Source organism: Somniosus microcephalus, unplaced genomic scaffold, assembly GCF_052327205.1.
Source record: "Somniosus microcephalus isolate GS21.2 unplaced genomic scaffold, FLI_Smic_1.0 unresolved_chr1, whole genome shotgun sequence".
In the NCBI taxonomy this organism is placed as follows: Eukaryota; Metazoa; Chordata; class Chondrichthyes; order Squaliformes; family Somniosidae; genus Somniosus; species Somniosus microcephalus.
The window spans coordinates 153,926,243-153,948,940 of record NW_028225179.1 but is presented as its reverse complement, the minus strand read 5'-3'; the positions used below and the strand labels follow the sequence as shown (position 1 = coordinate 153,948,940).

The following is a 22,698-nucleotide window of genomic DNA, read 5'->3' as shown; positions in this document are numbered from 1 at the left end:
AGGCAATGACCATCTCCACCAAGCGAGACTCTAACCATCTCCCCTTGACATTCAATGGCATTACCATCGCTGAATCCCCCACTATCAACATCCTGGGGGTTACCATTGATCAGAAACTGAACTGGACCAGCCATATAAATACTGTGGCTACAAGAGCAGGCCAGAGGCTGGGAATTCTGGGGCAAGTGTCTCACCTCCTGCCTCCCCAAGGCTTTTCAACCATCTACAAGGCACAAGTCAGGAGTGTGATGGAATACTCTCCACTTGCCTGGATGAGTGCAGCTCCAACAACACTCAAGAAGCTTGACACCATTCAGGATACAGCAGCCCACTTGATTGGCACTCCATCCAGCACCTTCAACATTCACTCCCTCCACCACCGACGCACTGTGGCTGCAGTGTGTACCATCTACAAGATGCACTGCAGCAACTCGCCAAAGCTGCTTCAACAGCACCTTCCAAACCCGCGACCTCTACCACTTAGAAGGAAAAGGGCAGCAGACGCATGGGAACATCACCACCTACAAGTTCCCCTCCAAGCCACACACCATCCTGACTTGATCCTGTATCGCCGTTCCTTCACTGTCGCTGGGACAAAATCCTGAAACTCCCTCCCTAACAGCATTGTGGGTGTACCTACACCATATGGACTGCAGCGGTTCAAGAAGGCGGCTCACCACCATCTTCTCAAGGGCAATTAGGGATGGGCACTAAATGCAGGCCTAGCCAGCGACGCCCACATCCCATCAATGAATAAAAAATTTTTTTTTTACACGGGGTCTCTGGGAGTGTGTCAGTATTTACAGGGCTGTCCCTGGGAGTGTGTCAGTATTTACAGGGGGTCTCTGGGATTGTGTCAGTATTTACAGGGGGTCTCTGGGAGTGTGTCAGTATTTACAGGGGGTCTCTGGGAGTGTGTCAGTATTTACAGGGAGTCTCTGGGAGTGTGTCAGTATTTACAGGGGTGTCCCTGGGAGTGTGTCAGTATTTACAGGGAGTCTCTGGGAGTGTGTCAGTATTTACGGGGGGTCCCTGGGAGTGTGTCAGTATTTACAGGGGGTCTCTGGGAGTGTGTCAGTATTTACAGGGGGTCTCTGGGATTGTGTCAGCATTTACAGGGGGTTTCTGGGAGTGTGTCAGTATTTACAGGGGGTTTCTGGGAGTGTGTCAGTGTTTACAGGGGGTCTCTGGGAGTGTGTCAGTATTTACAGGGGGTCTCTGGGAGTGTGTCAGTGTTTACAGGGGGTCTCTGGGAGTGTGTCAGTATTTACAGAGGGGTCTCTGGGAGTGTGTCAGTATTTACAGGGGGTCTCTGGGAATGTGTCAGTATTTACAGGGGGTCTCTGGGAGTGTGTTAGTATTTACAGGGGGTCTCTGGGAGTGTGTCAGTATTTACAGGGGGTCTCTGGGAGTGTGTCAGTATTTACAGGGGGTTTCTGGGAGTGTGTCAGTATTTACAGGGGGTCTCTGGGAGTGTGTTAGTATTTACAGGGTGTCTCTGGGAGTGTGTCAGTATTTACAGGGTGTCTCTGGGAGTGTGTCAGTATTTACAGGGCGTCTCTGGGAGTGTGTCAGTATTTACAGGGGGTCTCTGGGATTGTGTCAGCATTTACAGGGGGTTTCTGGGAGTGTGTCAGTATTTACAGGGGGTTTCTGGGAGTGTGTCAGTGTTTACAGGGGGTCTCTGGGAGTGTGTCAGTATTTACAGGGGGTCTCTGGGAGTGTGTCAGTGTTTACAGGGGGTCTCTGGGAGTGTGTCAGTATTTACAGAGGGGTCTCTGGGAGTGTGTCAGTATTTACAGGGGGTCTCTGGGAATGTGTCAGTATTTACAGGGGGTCTCTGGGAGTGTGTTAGTATTTACAGGGGGTCTCTGGGAGTGTGTCAGTATTTACAGGGGGTCTCTGGGAGTGTGTCAGTATTTACAGGGGGTTTCTGGGAGTGTGTCAGTATTTACAGGGGGTCTCTGGGAGTGTGTTAGTATTTACAGGGTGTCTCTGGGAGTGTGTCAGTATTTACAGGGTGTCTCTGGGAGTGTGTCAGTATTTACAGGGCGTCTCTGGGATTGTGTCAGTATTTACAGGGCGTCTCTGGGATTGTGTCAGTATTTACAGGGTGTCTCTGGGAGTGTGTCAGTGTTTACAGGGGGTTTCTGGGAGTGTGTCAGTATTTACAGGGTGTCTCTGGGAGTGTGTCAGTATTTACAGGGTGTCTCTGGGAGTGTGTCAGTATTTACAGGGCGTCTCTGGGATTGTGTCAGTATTTACAGGGGGTTTCTGGGAGTGTGTCAGTATTTACTGGGGGTCTCGGGGTGTGTGTCAGTATTTACTGGGGGTCTCGGGGTGTGTGTCAGTATTTACTGGGGGTCTCGGGGTGTGTGTCAGTATTTACAGGGGGTCTCCGGGAGTGTGTCATTATTTACAGGGGGGTGTCTGGCAGTGTGTCAGTATTTACAGGGGGTCTCTGGGAGTGTGTCAATATTTACAGGGGGTTTCTGGGAGTGTGTCAGTATTTACAGGGCGTCTCGGGGAGTGTGTCAGTATTTACAGGGCGTCTCGGGGAGTGTGTCAGTATTTACAGGGGGGGCCGCTGGGTGTGTGCCAGTATTTGCACAGTCCGTATATAAGGGGGTGAGTGAGGAAGGGTCAGTATATAAACCTGGAGCTGATTAATGCACTTCATCAGTTGTTGGCTGTGAAACCTGGAGTGGATCTGTACGTCACGTACAAAATCCAGTCTGCTGTTCGTGTTTGTCTGATTGCCGAGACAGATTCTCCGATGATTCCAGGGACCCGGAGACCCGCTCTCACCTGCAAGAACCACTGAGCACAGGTTCGACCAGCTGCCTGAGGAACGACCTTCCAATCCAGTCAACGTGTCACCAGTGAGGCCCCTGAAGCCTCGAGAGGGAGCAGTGTGCCACCCTCACCCCGGGCGATGCCCCACAGCGAGGGCCATGTGACTGCCGACTCTCCGCCCGCGTTCAGTTTGGTTTGAGATTGTTAATCCGCCACTGAGTCTATGAAGGGTTAATGAGGAGGGCAGAGGTTGCCTGTTAGCGAGCAGGCGATCAGAGGGCAGAGGCTGCCGGTCGGAGGGCAGTGGGTTCCGGTCAGAGGGTGCCAGTGAGAGGGCAGAGGTTGCCAGTCAGTGGGAAGAGGTCAGAGGGTGCCTGTCAGCGGGCAGAGGTTGCCAGTCAGTGGTCAGAGGTCGGAGGGTGCCGGTCAGAGGGCAGAGGTTGCTATTTGTGAGTGCTGAGTCTCTAAATCCAGTGTCGGGCTTCGCCCTCCTGTTACAGCAGTGCAATCGAGGGGTTGGGGGCAGGACCTGGTGCGAGCTCGCTGCGGCACCAGCGAGCCAGGGCGAAAGTGTGGTCTGAGGCGGGTTCCCAGATGGAAGCTAAGGGGGCCCCTCCACCACTGGCAAAGAACCGTGTCTCCCCCACCCTGTGCACCAAGGCCCCTCACGGCTCATCGCAACCTCTGGTGTGGCTCGAGAGTGAAGGAGGCGCATGTCGATTCCTAACGAAACCTCTTGTTTTTTCAGGGCCTTCACGGACAGGCTTCAGGTTCTTCGTTGAGAGGATGGAGCCCTGGGTCCTGCTTCTGATTCTCCTTGGGATCCATTCTACACTGGCTGGTGAGAGACACCAATGCCCAAACTGTTGTGTTTTGAGTTTTGCTTCAATTAAGTTTGTCCCAGTTCCCGGGTGTTACCTGAAGGGGGTGCTGGGGGGCTCGGTTTTACTTTGTCTGCATGGCAGAACCCCAAACTGAAAGTGAAAGACAATGTGCTGTAATGTCCACCCACTTACTCAGTAAATAGTAAAAGGTACATTCCGTCTCCTCTATTCATTACTGTTCGGTCAAGATGCAATACTGGCGACGAGGCGGCTGTTGAACTCTCTAGAAGGACGGAGATAGACATGCGAACCTACGGCCGTGATATTGGAAATTGCGACGAGTGGGCCACTCAGCTAGCAACATCAACGGCATTTTGATAGTTGGCTAGCTGCGACGTAGACGGTGGACAGAGTATTGTGCGGGCCAGGCAACTACCGTGAGTGTAGCTACCGTAACTCTGGCCGGAGGAGAAAAAGAATTTAAAAAAAAGAAAAAGTCCGTGGATCTTAAAGGGACAGTGCACATTAAAACTATGACGACCTTGGGATGTATTGAAGAGTTCTCTGGGGATAAGGACAGTTCATGGGAGGAATATGCAGAAAGACTGGGGTGTTTCTTTGAGGCCAATAATATTGACAAAGAAGAGAAGAAGCGCTCAGTGTTGCTAAGTGTATGCGGAGCTGCTACTTACTCCGTCCTGCGTTCATTGGTGGCTCCTCGTAAACCTAGTGAGGTGGATTATGCTGATTTGATTGAGAAGCTGCAGAAACATTTTAACCCAAAACCCTCAGAGATTGTGCAGCGTTTCCATTTTCACAATTGTAAACAACAGCCTGGACAATCTATTTCAAGTTACATTGCTGAGTTGAGGAAACGCTCATTACATTGTAATTTTGGTGACCAGTTAGACAATATGCTCCGTGATCGGATTGTGTGTGGGGTGCTGGACTCGGCATTGCAGAGACAGCTGTTAGCGGAGAAGGCCCTGACGTTCCAGCTGGCCGAGGAGAAGGCTTTAGCAGCAGAGGCTGCATCGATGAACACACGTATGCTCCGTACAGAGGCAGCACCATCTCAGGCCGCTGAGGAGGTGCACAAGACCACACACGCAGCTGCTGCTGCGAGAGACATGGAGGCAACTAAAGAGACAGGATGAAAATGTTTCCGCTGTGGGGCTCTCCATGGTTCCACTACATGCAAATTTGTGTCAGCGGTATGTCATTTCTGTAAGAAAAGAGGACACATAGCTTGTGTCTGCATGAAGAAAGCTCAGGCTGCTGTAGCAGAGCCAACACAAGCATCGCAGACACACACCCTGACACTGGAGGACAACGATGAGTACACAGTGTATACCACGGAAGCTGAGCAGCTACCCCACAGACGGTGGGGATACACGGCAAATGTGATCATGAATGGGGCACCACTCTGCATGGAGGTGGATTCAGGCTCAGCGTGTTCGTTGATAAGTGAAGAGACTTACAATAGGCTGTGACCAAGTGAACCCCCGGCGATGGCTCAGGTCAGTGGCATGCTACGGCAGTGGTCCCAAGCTCAACTCCAGGTGCTGGGTATGATTCATGTGGAAGTTAAGTATCAGGCAGTCAAGGACACACTTCCACTTTATGTGGTGGCGGGGCAGGGCACAAGCCTGCTGGGCAGAGATTGGTTTGAGCCCCTCGGTATTGAAGTGACAGGAGTACACACGGTACAGCGACAGCCCATAATGCCTATGTTGGAGAACTATGAAGAGGTTTTTGGTGAGTTCGGGGCCTGTCGGGGACTGCCAGTCTCAATCGAAGTGGACCCAGGGGTAGCACCTAAGTTCTTCAAGGCGCGACCAGTTCCTTTTGCGTTGCGCAAGAAGCTGGATGAGGCCCTGGATAAGCTGGTGAACCAAGGGGTTCTCTTGCCAGTGAAGAACTCCCGTTGGGCCACCCCTATCGTACCCATTGCAAAGAAGGATGGGGGCCTGCGAATCTGTGGAGATTACAGATGTACGGTTAATACTGCTGTGTTACCAGATGTTTATCCCTTACCAACAGTTACAGAGCTGTTTTCAACACTGGCTGGAGGCACTCTGTTCACCAAGCTGGATCTCAAGCAAGCATACCAGCAACTGGTCCTGGATGAAGAGTCAGCCGAACTGTTGACAATCAACACCCACAGAGGACTTTTCCGAGCCACAAGGCTGCAGTTTGGGGTGTCTACGGCTGTGGCAATCTTTCAGAGGTTCATGGACACCCAGTTGGCTGGTGTTCCGGGAGTTCAGCCTTACTTGGATGACATACTGATTACAGGCAAGACACAGGAAGCCTATGATGAGCGGCTGCAGGAAGTACTACGCCGGCTGGCTGAGGTAGGACTACACCTTCAGAAGGAGAAATGTGTGTTCGCTGCCAATGGGGTGGAGTTCTTGGGATTCCGAGTGGACAAAGACGGTGTGCATCCGACTACGGAGAAGGTGGAGGCTATCAGGAGCGCTCCCACCCCCAAGAACAAGACCGAACTGCAGGCATTCCTCGGACTGTTAAACTTCTACAGTTGTTTTCTCAAAGGCAAAGCCACAATCTTAGAGCCACTGCACAGGCTGTTAGACCAAGCAACAGTGTGGAACTGGACCTCAGCTCATGAAACAGCCTACAGACAGGCAAAGGAACTGCTACAAGCAGATAAGGTTCTGGCACACTATGATGAAAACAAGCCATTGGTGTTGGTGTGTGATGCCTCACCATACGGGCTGGGAGCTCTGTTGGGTCACATAGGCGCTTCCCGGCCATCTGGCTCTATCAGTTTTGCCTCAAGAACACTCTCAACAACAGAACGTAATTACGCCCAGATTGACAAGAAGGCCCTAGCCATCATATTTGGGGTAAAGAAGTTCAGCCAGTACCTGTTAGGGAGACAGTTCGTCATCTACACAGACCACAAGCCACTCTTGGGGCTCCTGCATCACTCCAAGCCCATGCCCCAGATCATATCACCGTGTATGCTTCGGTGGAGTCTGATGTTGGGGGCCTACAGTTATGAACTTTGCAGGCCTGGGAAGATGCTGGCTAATGCTGATGCTCTGAGTCGCTTGCCTTTGAACCGGCCGCTGGCTGAGACGCCACCACCCCTGGAGGTGCTGCTACTGGAGGAGGTTCCGGAGGCCCCACTCCATGCCCAGCGGATTGGCAGCCTCACACAGAAAGATCCAGTCTTATCACGGGTGCTACACTGGCTGCTGCATGGCTGGCCCTCCGAGGTCCAGGAGGAGCATTTCAAGCCCTTCGTTCAGAGGCGCCATGAAATGTCTGCACACAAGAACTGCGTGCTCTGGGGAAGCCGTGTGGTGGTTCCTGCCGCCGCAAGAGAGGAGGTGCTGAAAATGCTGCATGACTCACACCCTGGGATTGTGCACATGAAGGCGTTGGCGAGAAGCTACGTCTGGTGGCCGGGGTTGGACCGAGACGTGGAGGAGGTGGTAAAGAGCTGTGAGACATGTCAGCTGACTCGCCATAGCCCATCCAAGGCTCCCCTTCACCCCTGGGAGTGGACCACTCGTAAATGGTCAAGACTCCACATTGACTTTGCAGGGCCATTTCAGGGGAAGGTCTTTTTGATAGTGGTGGATTCTCATTCGAAATGGCTGGAGGTGGCTATCGTGAGCTCCATGACATCCAGTGCAATGATCAACGCGTTGCGTTTGCTGTTTGCCACACATGGGGTCCCCGACGTGCTAGTTTCGGACAATGGAGCAGCCTTCACGTCAACAGAGTTCAAGGCTTTTGCAGGCAGAAATTGGATCCGCCACGTGACCACAGCGCCCTATTGTTGTGTATGTACCTTTAAGAGAATAACTGGTCTCAGACTGCAGTACCGGCAGTGACCACCCCTGTATAAAAGGCGCTAGAGAGCCTCTGTTGTTTAGTTTCGTTATGGACTTCCACCAGTAAAGATCAGTTTGTTTTCACTCCTGCTAGTCCATGTGTCAATCATTTACGGACTTAACACTGGCGACGAGTAAGAAACGTACTTACCTGCAACTCGGCGGCAGCTCCGACGACGTTGTTGAAGGTCGGAGCCAGAAGAAAGAAAAAGAAAAAGAAATAGAGTCCATTGAAACTCGAGAAACGGGCGTCGACCGTCAATCATCGGGTTCAAGGCTTTGCAGGAGCGAATTTCCAGAGCCAGGCTGGGTTCCTCGGTCCGTCGTTTCCCAGCTAATCGGGCTGGTGGCAGGTAGCGCTCTGATCCTTCCTGGGCTGCGGCGGGCTGAAGATTGATCGGGTGGCCTTTCAACGGGGCCGGGCAGCGAGTCGGGAAGCAAAGAGAGAGAGAGAGGGTGGAGCACACAGGGCGCGGCCGGTGTTTCGAAGCCGGGCAGCGTTCGGACCTAAGAAGAGGGAGGGAAGTGTCCCAGAGGGTCCGCTCCACGACGGGAAAATAATAAAAGAAAAAGAATACGCGCAAGAAACCGTGGAAAGCAGCGCTAACAACAGCGGGGAAGAAGACAAAGCGCGGGAGGCGCCATTTTGTTAAATCGGGGAAGAAGGCAAAGCGCGGGAGGCGCCATTTTAGATTTGCAAGATGCCGAAGACTGGCTGTATCACTGCTTTTGATAATACATTAGAGGACTGGACCACGTATGTGGAAAGAGTCGAGGTATATTTCGAGGCAAATGAAATAGCGGAGGGGAAAAAGGCATCAATATTGCTAAACTTAATGGGCGCTAGAACGTACGGCCTATTGCGGGATCTGACTACTCCAGCCAAACCGAAGGCGAAGAGTTTTAACGAAATTGTTGCTGATCTACAGGAGCACTTAAACCCTGCACTGCTGTTGATAGCAGAAAGATTTAAATTCCACAGGAGAACTCAGCACAAAGATGAGAGCAATGCTGAGTATCTTACGGAACTACGCAAGCTATCAAAGCACTGCCAGTTCGGAGCAGGACTGTCAGATACCCTTCGGGACAAATTTGTCTGTGGACTCCTGAGTGAAGGAACACAGAAGAAGTTACTCGCAGAAAAAGAGCTGACGCTAGATAAGGCTTTCAGCGTGGCAGTATCGTATGAAGCAGCAGCCAGGGGAGCTGCAGAAATTCAACAAAAACCACAGGAATACGGCACCCACGAAATGACACGGGGATTTGCAAAATGTTATCGCTGCGGCAGAACTAACCATGACCAGAAGGACTGCTGGTCCAAAGACAAAATATGCAGACAATGCGGGAAGATCGGACACATTGCATGAGTTTGTAGGTCTGGGAAGAAGACCAGAGACAACAAAAAGGCTACTAAGGAACCGTACAAGAAAGTACAAAAGATGACGGACAGTAGTTCCAAAGACCAGATGAGCAATAGCGAATCTGGAAACAGGAGACTAAGCTGTCTCAAACTTCACAATGTAATCGCAAAAGAGGATCACCGAACCATTTGGGTCACTCTCACGATAGCAGGGTCCCAAGTTAAAATGGAATTGGATACAGGATCAGCGCTAACCGTCATGAATCGACGAGACTACGAGCAGCTATTTTCACACATACCCTTGAGAGAGACATCCATCGTCTTGACGACGTATACGGGGCAAAAAGTATACCCCAGAGGAAAAATAAGGGTGCCTGTCGAATACAATGGCAAGAAAATACGGAAATTGTATCTCTACATACTGCCAAATGGTGGACCACCGTTATTGGGATGGGAATGGATCAGGAAGATAAACTTAGATTGACATTCCATTCATGCAATGACGGTGGACGGTAAAAAAGATGAAGACGTCACTCCTGGACGATTGGCAACAATCTTAGCTAACGCCAAAGAGGTATTTCAACAAGAACTGGGCACGCTTAAAGGCGTAACCGCCTCGTTAAAAATAGAAGAGAATGCAGTTCCCAAGTTTTTCAAAGCAAGACCAGTACCATATGCAATTCGCCCAGCCGTCGAGGCAGAACTGGAGAATCTGGAGAAGGCGGGCGTGTTGCCTAAGGTCGACTGGAGCGAGTGGGCGACACCCATCGTTCCTGTCATGAAGAAAACGTTAAGCAATAAGTCCGGAGAGCCAAGGAAGATTTGCATCTGTGGGGATTTCAAGGTGACGGTGAACCCTGTCCTTCACACAGTACAATATCCTCTTCCAAGGATAGAAGACATCTTCGCCTCACTGTCTGGAGGGAAGCGTTTTACAAAAATTGACCTAGCACAAGCATATTTGCAGATGGAGGTTGAAGAGTCCTCTAGGAAGTATCTCACGATAAACACTCACAAAGGTCTTTACCAGTATCATCGATTGGTATTCGGAGTAGCATCGGCTCCGGCGATATGGCAAAGAGCGATGGAACAAGCCCTGCAAGGGATTCCGGGGACTCGGTGTTACTTGGACGACATCCTTGTGACAGGTGAAGATGACAGTGAACACCTTAACAACCTAGAACAGGTGCTCACTAGACTACGGGAACATGGACTGCGAGCCAACCGCCCCAAGTGCGAATTTTTTAAGAAACAGATATCGTATTTGTAAAGTCTGTGGGTTGTGCAGTTAATTCCAACACAGACTTCAGGAGTAACATACAACAGGACTTTACTATTCGAAGGTCAGGGCGAATCTGCCCAATAACTCCTGACACAGCACTTATATACCGGTGTGGTCACCGTCGGTATTACAGCATACAGAAGCCAACAAAGTAGTGCAACACCTAAAGTAGTTCTCTTAAAGGTAGACGGTTACATACAATAGTTCTCTTAAAGGTAGACGGGTACATACACTACAATCCTCCCTTTTTAGCTTACAACATACTGATTCCCCATTAAACATACATTATAACATATATACAACTTTATGCAAGACAGTTCACAGATTCAGTCTCTCTGGAGGTTTCCGGACTCTGTCCGGATAACGCCTCGGTGGTGTCGTAACTCCCGGCGGGGTAGCAGGTGCTTCTGGCAAGGTCGATTCGGCTTGAAGGACAGTGTCAGGTTCATCTGATTCCAGTATTACCAGATCGGAGGTAGGTGTTCTGGGTATCTCTGTCTCAACATTAACCGTGTAAGGTGGTGGAGTAGATTGGCCATTTGTGGCTGACCCTATGATCTGGTCAACATGGCGCCTTATTATACTGTCCCCAATGTCCACCGTATACATCAACGGCCCTAGCCTTTTTCCAATAGTTCCAGGCTGCCATTTCTCGGTACGGTAGTCCCGGGCCAAAACTTGTTGACCTATCTGAAAAGATCTAGTTGGCCTTTCATTCATGCCCTGGAATTGCCGGTTTTCTACGTCCCTTCTGACGTTTGGCTTAAGCAAATCCAGCCGGCATCTTAGTCGTCTATTAAAAAACATCATGGCGGGAGTTTGATTTGTGACCGCATGTGTTGCATTCCTGTACGCCAACAAGAAGCTATCCACCTTATGTTGTAAGTTAATGGCTTCATTACCCATGGCCTTTATGGCCTTCTTGAAGGTCTGGACAAACCTTTCAGCCAATCCATTGGAGGCGGGATGGTATGGGGCTGACGTGTAGTGCTTAACCCCATTGCTCCTTAAGAATTTCTTGAATTCTTCGGACACAAATTGCGGTCCATTATCAGAACAGATCTGTTCCGGCAGCCCATTCCTAGCAAACATGGTCCTTAACACTGTGATGGTTTTTTCCGTGGTGGTGGTGGACATCTTTATTACCTCCGGCCACTTGGAGTGTGCATCCACTGCTATTAGAAACATTGAGTCCATAAATGGACCAGCAAAGTCGATGTGTACCCTTTGCCAAGGAGATGAGGGCCACTCCCATGGATGCAGAGGAGCCTGTGGTGGCGCGTTTTGGACCTTCTGGCATCCTAGACAGCTCTTAGTGATTTCTTTGATGTCCCCATCAATGCCTGGCCACCACACGAACGCTCTTGCTAGGTTCTTCATTTTCACTCCACCCAGATGTCCCTCGTGCTGCTCCTTTAACACCTTCTGTTGAAGTTTGGGTGGAATCACCACTCTAGATCCACACATCAGGGTTCCTCGACACACTGACAGCTGTTCTTTTCTCTGCAAAAATGCTGGCAGCGTTGGTTCGCCCTGTGCTGGCCATCCCTCCACCGTTAAATCATAGACTCGTGAAAGAGTCGGGTCATTTCTTGTTTCGTTTTCGATCATCGAATTTGTTACTGGTAGACATTCCACTATGGATGAGTGGAACAGCTCTCCCGGGTCCACTGTAGTCGCTTCTTCTACTATCGGCAATGGCAAGCGCGATAACCCATCAGCATTTCCATGCTGTTTGGACCTTTTGTATTCGATGTCATATTGGTGTGCCCCAAGTAACACGGACCACCTCTGTAACCTTTGCGCTGTCATGGTGGAAATGGCCTTGTTAGGGTTGAATATGGACACCAACGGCTGGTGGTCTGTCAGTAATGTGAACTTCTTGCCCTGCAGGTAATGATTGAATTTCTTTACGCCCCACACAAGGCTGAGGGCCTCCCTATCTATTTGAGCATAATTTCGCTCCGCGGAGGTCAATGATCGGGACGCGAATGCCACTGGCCTTTCCGAGCCATTTGGTAACTTGTGTGAAAGTACTGCTCCAATTCCATAGGGGGAAGCATCACAAGCTAGACGAAGAGGTAACGTTGGGTTGAAATGAGCCAACACTTCTTCAGAGGTAATCAACGCCTTGCTTCTGCGAAAGGCCTTTTTACATTCCTCACTCCACTTCCATGGTACCTCTTTCCGCAACAGAGCACTCAGCGGATGCAGCACCGTGGATAGATTCGGCAGAAACTTGTGATAATAATTAATCAACCCCAAGAATGATCTTAACTGTGATACGTTTTCCGGAGCGGGGGCCTTCACGACAGCTTCTATCTTGTCAGGTGATTGGGCAGCCCCTCTCGGTCAATGACATGACCGCAGTACGAGATTCGTTTTTGGAAAAACTCACATTTCTTGCGATTAACTTGAAGGCCATATTCCTTCAACCTAGTGAGCACCAGTTTCAAATTTGTGAGGTGTTCTTCCTCATCTTCTCCCGTAATCAGGATATCGTCTAAGTAACACTGCGTGCTTGGAATTCCTTGTAATACCTGCTCCATGGCCCTCTGCCAAATTGCTGGAGCCGAAGCTACCCCAAAAACCAGTCTATTATAACGATACAAGCCTCTGTGTGTGTTGATGGTGAGGTACTGACGCGACTCTTCCTCGACTTCCATTTGTAAGTATGCCTGTGCCAGGTCTATCTTGGTGAAGTGTTTCCCTCCAGCCAACGAAGCAAAGATATCTTCAATCCGCGAAAGCGGGTATTGTACCGTGTGAAGCACCGGATTCACTGTGATCTTGAAGTCTCCGCAGATGCGGACCTTCCCCGGTCCCCCTGGCTTGTTACTTGGTGAAGACTTCATGACGGGAACAATGGGTGTGGCCCACTCACTCCAGTCCACTTTTGACAGTACCCCTGATCGTTCAAGTTCTTCCAGTTCTGCCTCCACAGCAGGTCGTATCACGTAAGGTACCGATCTGGCTTTGAAAAATTTTGGGCTTGCATGTTCTGCAATCTTAACCTTTGCTTTAATTCCTCGCAGTGTTCCCAGTCCTTGCTGGAATACTTCTTTAGCTTCGTCTAATATTCTGGATAACCGTTCAGGTTTGACATCTTCCTTTCCGGAATCTACCGTCATGGTGTTTAGTGAATGCCAGTCTATCTTTATTTTCCTGATCCACTCCCGTCCCAGAAGTGGTGGACCTCCCTCAGGCAACACATACAGGTCCATCCTTTGGTGCTCTTTGTCCTTGTATCTCACCTTGACTTCTATCTTTCCGATGGGGTATACTTTGTGCCCCGTGTATGTCTTCAATACTAGTTCCGTATCCCGTAGGGGAATATGCTTGAATAACTTTTTATAATCATGCTTATTCATGACCGTCAACGCCAATCCGGTGTCCACTTCCATTTTCACTTGGACTTTTGCAATCTGTAGTGTGATCCAGATAGCTTGTCGGTCAGCTTCATTACTCACATTGTGAATTCTCAGACTATCCAGTTCCTTGCAGTTGGAGTGTGAGTCCGAATTCTGTTCTTCCGGACTCTTCCTAGTCACCTCATGTACCTTTCTGTACCTCTTTTGTGGTGACTCATTATTGTTGGTCTTCTTTCCTGACCGGCATACCTTAGCTATGTGACCAAGCTTGCCACATTTCCTACATTCTTGGTTTTTAAACCAGCATTGGTTCTGGTCGTGTGTTGTCTTTCCACAACGATAGCATTTCGTTGTACCCGAAGTAATTTGTTGTACCCTGAGTGCCGCTGCCTTTAGCTGCATTTCCGCAGTTCCTTTCACTGCGGCTTCGCTTGATGCTGCGATAAGGACAGCCTTATCAAGTGGAAGATCGTTCTCTTCAAGCAGTCGTTTTTGTGTTTCTTCCTTCAACATTCCGCACATGAATTTGTCTCTCAGTGCCTCTTCCAGGTTGTCCCTAAACTGACAGTCTTTCGCTAGCCTCCGCAGTTCAACCAAGTATTCCGCGTTGCTTTCGTCTTTCCGTTGCGTTCTCGCATAGAATTTGAATCGTTCAGCCAACATCAACGGTGTAGGGTTCAAGTGGTCCTTCAGGACAGCCACAATATCATCGAAAGTCTGATCCGCCGGTTTAGCTGGTGCTAGTAGATGCTTCAAGAGCCCGTATGTCTTTGCGCCCATCGAGTTCAGCAAGGTTATAGCTTTGTCATCTTCTTCTACTTTATTGGCCTCACAATAGATCTCAATGCATTCCACGTACGTGGCCCAGTCTTCTACCTCGGAATTAAAATCGTTGATGTTACCACGCTTAGGCATCTTCCTCTCTTTGGGAACAACACAAGTATTTCTTTAAATTATTATTTCTTTTTTTTTCTAAGATGGCGGTTTTCCCGCGAAAATGGCGGTTTCCCGCTCTTATCTTCTCTCCCCGCCCACTTCAATGGCGGTTTCCCGCTTCTGTCTTCTTCCCCGCCTAATGGCGGCTTCCCGCGTTTCTTCCCTGGCGGGAGGGGTACACTTTCCCCACGGGCGACGGCCGCTGGCTTTCAGGTTCACAGCCTACGCGTCGGCTTCAAGGCTTTCCCTTTTTTTTTAATTTTATGGCAGGGCGACCGGTTCTGGGTACCCCATTGACGGCAAACAGGTTCAGCCGCTGGGCTGGCTCTCGCACAGTTCCCCTTGCTCGGCTCTGTCTCTCTCCCGCTCGCTCGGCTCTACCGGCGCTGGGTACACCCCGTTGACGGAGGACAGTTCAGCCGCTGGACTGGCTCTCGCGCAGTCTCTCTTGGTCGGCTCTGCCTCTCCCGCTCGCTCGGACCCCAATCGCGCCTCCCAGCCCTCTCGCAGTCCGGTGCTTCTCTCCCCGGCTGCGGCTGAGTTTCTCTCTTCCCGCGCCTACACTCCCGGTCGCAGCGCTTCGTGGCTTCGGTCACCGCCCGGCTTTTCCCGCCGGTCGCGGTCTCTCACGACGCCGTTGGACCCGACTTTTTGTCCGGCTCCTTTTCCCCCCCGACCATGGTCGAGTGCCCAGCCCTTATCCTCCGGCTATTCTTTTCACTTTCCCTTACTCACAGTCACCATGGCAGAAGGGACAGTCAGTGCCTGTTGCTGATGGAAGTTTTTGTCGCTAAAGTCTTCCTCCTTTCTACTGCTGCAGCCTTGAGTTTTCTCCCAGCCGAATGACGAGGGCGGTTGCCTCTTTTTGACGCTCTTTCGTTGCTTTGAAATTATTGTTGCCGCAGGGTACGATCGGACTCGTCGCCACTGTAAAGTCTGTGGGTTGTGCAGTTAATTCCAACACAGACTTCAGGAGTAACATACAACAGGACTTTACTATTCGAAGGTCAGGGCGAATCTGCCCAATAACTCCTGACACAGCACTTATATACCGGTGTGGTCACTGTCGGTATTACAGTATACAGAAGCCAACAAAGTAGTGCAACACCTAAAGTAGTTCTCTTAAAGGTGGACGGTTACATACAATAGTTCTCTTAAAGGTAGACGGGTACATACACTACAGTATTGTGGCCACGTGATTGATGAAGAGGGGTTACATAAGTCCCCCGACAAAATTGAAGCGGTTGTTAAGGCCCCAGCGCCTGAAAATGTGTCGCAACTGAGGTCATTCCTCGGGTTGGTGAATTACTATCATAAGTTTTTGCCGAATTTGTCGACAATTCTGCACCCACTGAACGCCCTGCTACGAACGGGGGTAGCATGGAAATGGAGCGATGATTGTAAACGTGCTTTTCAGAAGAGTAAGGACTTAATCGCTTCGAAGGAAGTATTGGCTCACTACAACCCAGCACTGCCAATCAGGCTGGCGTGTGATGCGTCTCCCTACGGCATTGGGGCGGTACTGTCACATAAATTCCTTGATGGTTTGGAGAGGCTGATAGCTTTTGCGTCACGCTCGTTAACTTCTGCCGAGCGTAACTACGCCCAGATTGACAGAGAGGCCCTCAGCCTAGTGTGGGGGGTGAAGAAGTTCAATCACTATCTGCAGGGTCAAAAATTTACTCTACTAACCGATCATCAACCTCTTGTCTCCATTTTCAACCCTCAGAAGGGCGTACCGATAATGACAGCACAACGGCTGCAGAGATGGTCCCTTTTCCTAGGGGCACACCAATATGACATCGAGTACAAAGGAACTAAACAGCATGGAAATGCTGATGGATTGTCACGTCTACCGTTGCCGACGGTGGAAGAAGAAGACCTTGCAGTGGATCCAATGGAGTTATTCCACTCGACCATAGTCGAATGTCTCCCTGTGACGAATGCAAACATAGAAAAGGAAACACGGAATGACCCGACACTATCACGGGTCTATGATTTAACGGTGAAGGGATGGCCAGCACATGGCGAACCACTGCTGCCAGCATTTTCGCCAAGAAGAGAACAGCTGTCAGTGTGCAGAGGAACCTTGATGTGTGGATCCAGAGTAGTAATTCCACCTAAGTTGACGGATAGAGTGCTCAATGAGCTTCATGAGGGTCATCTGGGTGGGGTAAAAATGAAGAGCTTAGCCAGAGCGTTTGTGTGGTGGCCAGGAATCAATAGAGAAATCGAAGAGATGACCAAGAGCTGTGCAGGATGCCAGAAGGTCCAAAACGCCCCACCACAAGCTCCTCTGCATCCATGGGAGTGGCCCTCATCTCCATGGCAAAGGCTGCACATTGATTTTGCTGGTCCCTTCATGGACTCGATGTTTTTAATTGCGGTGGATGCACATTCAAAGTGGCCAGAGGTAATAAAAATGTCCTCAACCACCACGGAAAAAACTATCACAGTTTTACGAACCATATTCGCCAGGAATGGCCTGCCTGAACAGATTTGCTCTGACAATGGACCACAGTTTGTGTCTGAAGAGTTCCGGAGGTTCTTAAAGAACAATGGTGTCAAGCATTACACATCTGCCCCATATCATCCAGCCACTAATGGATTGGCCGAGAGGTTTGTCCAAACATTCAAGAAAGCTATCAAGGCAATGTGTAATGAAGATATACCCCTACAACACAAGGTGCGACACATGCGGTTACCAACCAAACTCCAGCCATGATGTTCTTCAATCGAAGACTACGATGCCGCTTGGATTTGGTTAAGCCAAACGTCCGAAGGGATGTGGAGAACAGGCAGTTTCAGAATATGAATGAAAGGCTGACCAGGAGTTTTAAGATAGGTCAACCAGTTTTGGCCTGGGACTACTGCACTGAGAAATGGCAGCCAGGAACGATTTGTACACGACAAGGACCTCTCATGTATACCGTGGACGTTGGGGAGAGCATTGTAAGACGCCACGCTGACCAGATTCTAGAGTCACTGGAAAACGTCAACTCCACACCACGATCTGATACACCTGGTAATGAAATCGACGTTCCAATTGCAGCTACCGCAGAACCGGTAATATTGGAAGCAGATGAACCAAACAACGACATTGATTCCGACTCAACATTGCCAGAAGAACCTGTTACCCCAAAGAGGCGTTATCCAGACAGAATCAGGAAGCCTCCTCAAAGACTGAACTTATAATTGCTTAAACTTAACCACTGTATCTACTAACAGTAATTGTGATTGTAATTCGTTATCATTTAGTTGTTAAATGAATGTTATGTACTGTTTATCTAAAAGGGGAGGAATTGTTGTGTATGTACCTTTAAGAGAATAACTGGTCTCAGACTGCAGTACCGGCAGTGACCACCCCTGTATAAAAGGCGCTAGAGAGCCTCTGTTGTTTAGTTTCGTTATGGACTTCCACCAGTAAAGATCAGTTTGTTTTCACTCCTGCTAGTCCGTGTGTCAATCATTTACGGACTTAACACCTATCACCCCTCCTCTAATGGGCAGGCAGAGAGGATGGTGCAAACCACAAAAGAGGCACTGGTGAGGATATCGGTGGGGGACTGGCAAACCAGATTGGCCAGGTTCCTGTTATCACAGCATACCACACCAAACTCAGCAACGGGGAAGAGTCCTGCCGAGATGCTGATGGGTCGCCGGCTGGCGACTGCACTGGACCGGCTACACCCGGACTACAGGGATGAGATGCACACAAAGCAAGAGGAGCTGGCTAAGAAGCACCAGGGCACCGCCAGGCAGTTCGAGCCATCAGAGACTGTGTTTGCCCGTTGCTATGCAGGAGGAGAGAAATGGATGCCTGCCGTGGTGGAGCAGGCCACGGGTCCCCTGTCGTACAGCGTCCGTACACCTGATGGCCAGCTACACAGACGTCATGTAGACCAGCTACAGGGTCGTACTCCGGTGAGAGTAACAGAGACGTCACAGGCTAGGTCATTGTCTCCGCCTCCTCTGCCAGGCAGTGACGGCCTGCTTCCTGCAACAACGACGGAAGCCACATCGACAGAAGGTGTCACGGAGTCATCAGCCACGGAGGAAGGTTTTCCTGCGGCTAGCAGTGGCACCCCGACTATGGCTGTCCAGCGGCGCTCAAGTCGGGTTAGATTCCGTCCCAGACGCCTGGAGGACTAAGGGGTTTTATCTGGGGGAAAGGAGTGTTGTGTTTTGAGTTTTGCTTCAATTAAGTTTGTCCCAGTTCCCGGGTGTGACCTGAAGGGGGTGCTGGGGGGCTCGGTTTTACTTTGTCTGCGTGGCAGAACCCGAAACTGAAAGTGAAAGACAATGTGCTGTAATGTCCACCCATTTACTCAGTAAATAGTAAAAGGTACATTCCGTCTCCTCTATTCATTACTGTTCGGTCAAGATGCAATACAAACATCTCAACCCCTTGTTTAATATTGATGTGTGCAAGGGGCTCGTGTTTTGAACAAGTTCACTGTATTATTGCATGTTCATTGCCTGCTCGCAGAGTAGGAGGTCCCTGATTGTGAAGAGGCAGCATTGTAATCGACTGAGTCTCCCCCTCCCCCTTTATTGCTAACCTCCACTTACTGAAATGTGCAGAAAGAAACATCTTGCATTTCTATAGCGCTTTTCACGACCTCAGAACGTCCCAAAGCGCTTTACAGCCAATGAAGTACTTTTTGAAGTGCAGTCACTGTTGTAATGTGGGAAACGTGGCAGCCAAATTGCGCACAGCAAGCTCCCACAGACAGCAATGTGATGATGACCAGAAAATCTGTTTTTAGGTGCTGGATGAGGGATAAATATTGTCCCCAGGACACCGGGGGGAACTCTTCTTCGAAATAGTGGCCGTGGGATCTTTTACACCCGCCCGAGAGGGCAGACGGGGCCTCGGTTTAACGTCATATCCGAAAGACAGCACCGCTGCACTGGGAGTGTCGGCCTGGATTATGGGCTCTCTGGAATCGGACTCGTACTCACGACCTTCTGATTGAGAGGCGAGAGCGCTACCCAATGATCTATTCCACCTTTTAACGTAGTAAAACATCCCAAGGTGCTTCACAGGAGCGGTTATCAAACAAAACTTGACACCGAGCCACGTAAGATTATATTAGGACTGGTGAGCAAAAGTATGGTCAAAGAGGTAGGTTTTACAGAGAGTCTGAAAGGCAGAGAGAGAGGCGGAGAGGATTAGGGAGGGAATTCCAGAGCTTAGGGCCCAGGCAGCTGAAGGCACGGCCACCAATGGTGGAGGGATTAAAATCGGGGGATGCGCAAGAGGCCGGAATTGGAAGAGCGCCGAGATCATAGAAACCTACAGCACTGAAGGAGGCCATTCGGCCCGTCGTGCCTGTGACGGCTCTTTGAAAGAGCTCTCGTGCTCAGTCCCAGACTCCTTATTGTCCGTAACTCTGAGCTCCTTGTCCTCGAGGACCTGAGATTGCGGAGGGCTGCCGTGTTTCCAATGTTACAACAGCGACCGCACTTCATTGGCTGTAAAGCGTGTTGGGATGTCCGGAGATGGTGAAAGGCTGGATAGAAATGCAAATTCTTTCTTTAGATAAATGAAAGCCATTGTACTCCTGGTTTTTAATGAATGGATTAACGCTCGTGTCGTCTTCTCTCGCCCCCCCCCCCCCCCCACTCCACCAGATGAGTTTGTGGTGACTGGGCCCGACATGCCAATCGTAGCCATGGTTGGCGGGGTCGCTGTGTTAGAATGCCAACTGATCCCGGAGAAGCCCTTGGCTGACATGGAGGTGCGGTGGGTGCAGAGCGACTCAAAGCTGCACACCCCCATCCACCTGTACCGCTTCGGGCAGGACGTGGTGGAGGACCAGGACGAGGCCTACAGGGGGCGGACCGCGCTCTTCAAGGACGAGTTCAAGCAGGGGAACGTCTCTCTCCAGCTGAAGGACGTCCGGCTGCAGGACGAAGGCGACTACCTCTGCATGGTCGAGCACCGCGGGGTCATTGAACAAGCGCCTGTTCAACTGAAAGTCGCCAGTAAGTCACGCCTGTCGCTAAAGGACCTTCTCTCCGCTTGATTGTCACCTCTCTCTCTCTCTCTCTCTCACCTCCGTCCGCTCTTCTCTCTCGCCCTCCCCCCTCGCTCCCTCCGTTCCCTCATCTCTCCCTGTCCGCTCCCCTCTCTCTCCGGTCCCCTCGCTCGCTCCCTCTGTTCTTCCCCCCTCTCTCCCTGTCCGCTCTTCTCTCTCTCCGGGCCCCTCTCTTGCTCCCTCCATTCTCCCCCGCTCCTCCCTCTCTCCCTGTCGGCTCCCCTCTCTCTCCGGTCCCCTCGCTCGCTCCCTCCATTCTTCCCCCCTCTCTCCCTGTCCGCTCTTCTCTCTCTCCGGGCCCCTCTCTCGCTCCCTCCATTCTCCCCCGCTCCTCCCTCTCTCCCTGTCGGCTCCCCTCTCTCTCCGGTCCCCTCGCTCGCTCCCTCCGTTCTTCCCCCCTCTCTCCCTGTCCGCTCTTCTCTCTCTCCGGGCCCCTCTCTCGCTCCCTCCATTCTCCCCCGCTCCTCCCTCTCTCCCTGTCGGCTCCCCTCTCTCTCCGGTCCCCTCGCTCGCTCCCTCCGTTCTTCCCCCCTCTCTCCCTGTCCGCTCTTCTCTCTCTCCGGGCCCCTCTCTCGCTCCCTCCATTCTCCCCCGCTCCTCCCTCTCTCCCTGTCGGCTCCCCTCTCTCTCCGGTCCCCCCCCTCGCTCCCTCCGTTCTTCCCCCCTCTCTCCCTGTCCGCTCTTCTCTCTCTCCGGGCCCCTCTCTCGCTCCCTCCATTCTCCCCCGCTCCCCCCTCTCTCCCTGTCCGCTCATCTCTCTCTCCGGTCCCCTCGCTCGCTCCCTCCGTTCTTCCCCCCTCTCTCCCTGTCCGCTCTTCTCTCTCTCCGGTCCCCTCGCTCGCTCCCTCCGTTCTTCCCCCCTCTCTACCTGTCCACTCTTTTCTCTCGCCCTCCCCCCCCCTCTCTCCCTGTCCGCTCTCCTCTCTTGCCCGCTCCCCTCTCTCCCTGTCCGCTCTTCTCTCTCTCTCCGGTCCCCGCGCTCGCTTGCTCCATTCCCACTCCCCCCTTTCTCCCTGTCCGCTCTTCTCTCTCACCGGTCCCCTCGCTCCTCCCCTCTCTTGCACCCCCACCCCCCCGTCCGCTCTTCTCTCTCTCCGGTCCCCTCGCTCGTCCCCTCCGTTCCCCCCTCTCTTAGCCCCTGCTCCCCTCTCTCACCCTCCCCTTCTCTCCCTGTCTATTCTTCTCTCTCACCGCTCCCCTCGCTCGCCCCCTCTGTTACCCCCTCTCTTCCCCCCTTCCCCACTCCCCTCCCCTCTCGCCTTCCCCCCTCTCTCCCTGTCAGCTCTTCTCTCTCGCCGCTGCCCTCGCTCGCTCCCTCCGTTACCCCCTCTCTTTCCCCCACACCCCCGCTCCCCTCTCTTCTCCCCGCCCCCTGCTTATACCTAATATAACTGTAGCTCGATTGCACTCCCACCTGGTGACTGACCGCCCTTCTAACTGTAGGTTTGGGTCTCCGGCCCGCGATACGATTGGATGGATACCACAAGGCCGGAATCGGGATCCACTGCGACTCGTCTGGCTGGTACCCGGCTCCCATGATGCACTGGGCAGGCGAGAACGGCAAGAACATGACGGCCAAGGCCCAGACCACGACGACCAGGAGCGCGGACGGCTTCTACAGCATGTCCAGCACTATCGAGGTGACGAGTATCTCCTCCAACACATTCAAGTGTCTGGTTCACAGCCCCATCTTGAAACGTTCGGAGGAGTTTAGCATCCACATCCCAGGTCAGTAAAGTGACGGCACGCTAATCAACAGAAAGACAGAACGCCCATTTTACACAGCGCCTCCCGCGACCTCGGGATGTCCCAAAGCGCTTGATGGCCAATGAAATACTTTTTGATGTTTGTGTCCCTACTCCAGAGACTTGAGTCCGTAATCAAGGCTGACACTCCCAGTGCGGTACTGAGGGAGTGCTGCACTGTCGGAGGTGCCGTCTATCGGATGAGACATTAAACCAAGGCCCCGTCTGCCCCCTCGCGTGGATGTAAAAGATCCCACGGCCACTATTGGAAGAAGAGCAGGGGGAAGTTCTCCCCCGGTGCCCTGGGGCCAATATTTATCCCTCAATCAACACCAAAAAAACAGATGACCTGATCATAAGAACATAAGAACATAAGAAATAGGAGCAGGAGTAGGCCAATCGGCCCCTCGAGCCTGCTACACCATTCAATAAGATCATGGCTGATCTGATCCTAACCTCAAATCTTCTATC

The 22,698-nt window shown here is 51.4% G+C and overlaps 1 pseudogene across 1 annotated transcript in view; it reads left to right on the top strand.

Annotated features, from left to right (window-relative positions):
* The window catches only part of LOC147096273 (butyrophilin subfamily 3 member A3-like), a 62,657-nt pseudogene that overhangs the window by 7,777 nt on the left and 32,182 nt on the right, over positions 1-22,698 (top strand). Inside the window, exons 2-4 of the transcript XR_015074600.1 lie at positions 3,545-3,637; positions 20,076-20,429; positions 21,926-22,210. The product of XR_015074600.1 is annotated as a butyrophilin subfamily 3 member A3-like (transcript). The remainder of the gene's footprint in view (positions 1-3,544; positions 3,638-20,075; positions 20,430-21,925; positions 22,211-22,698) is intronic.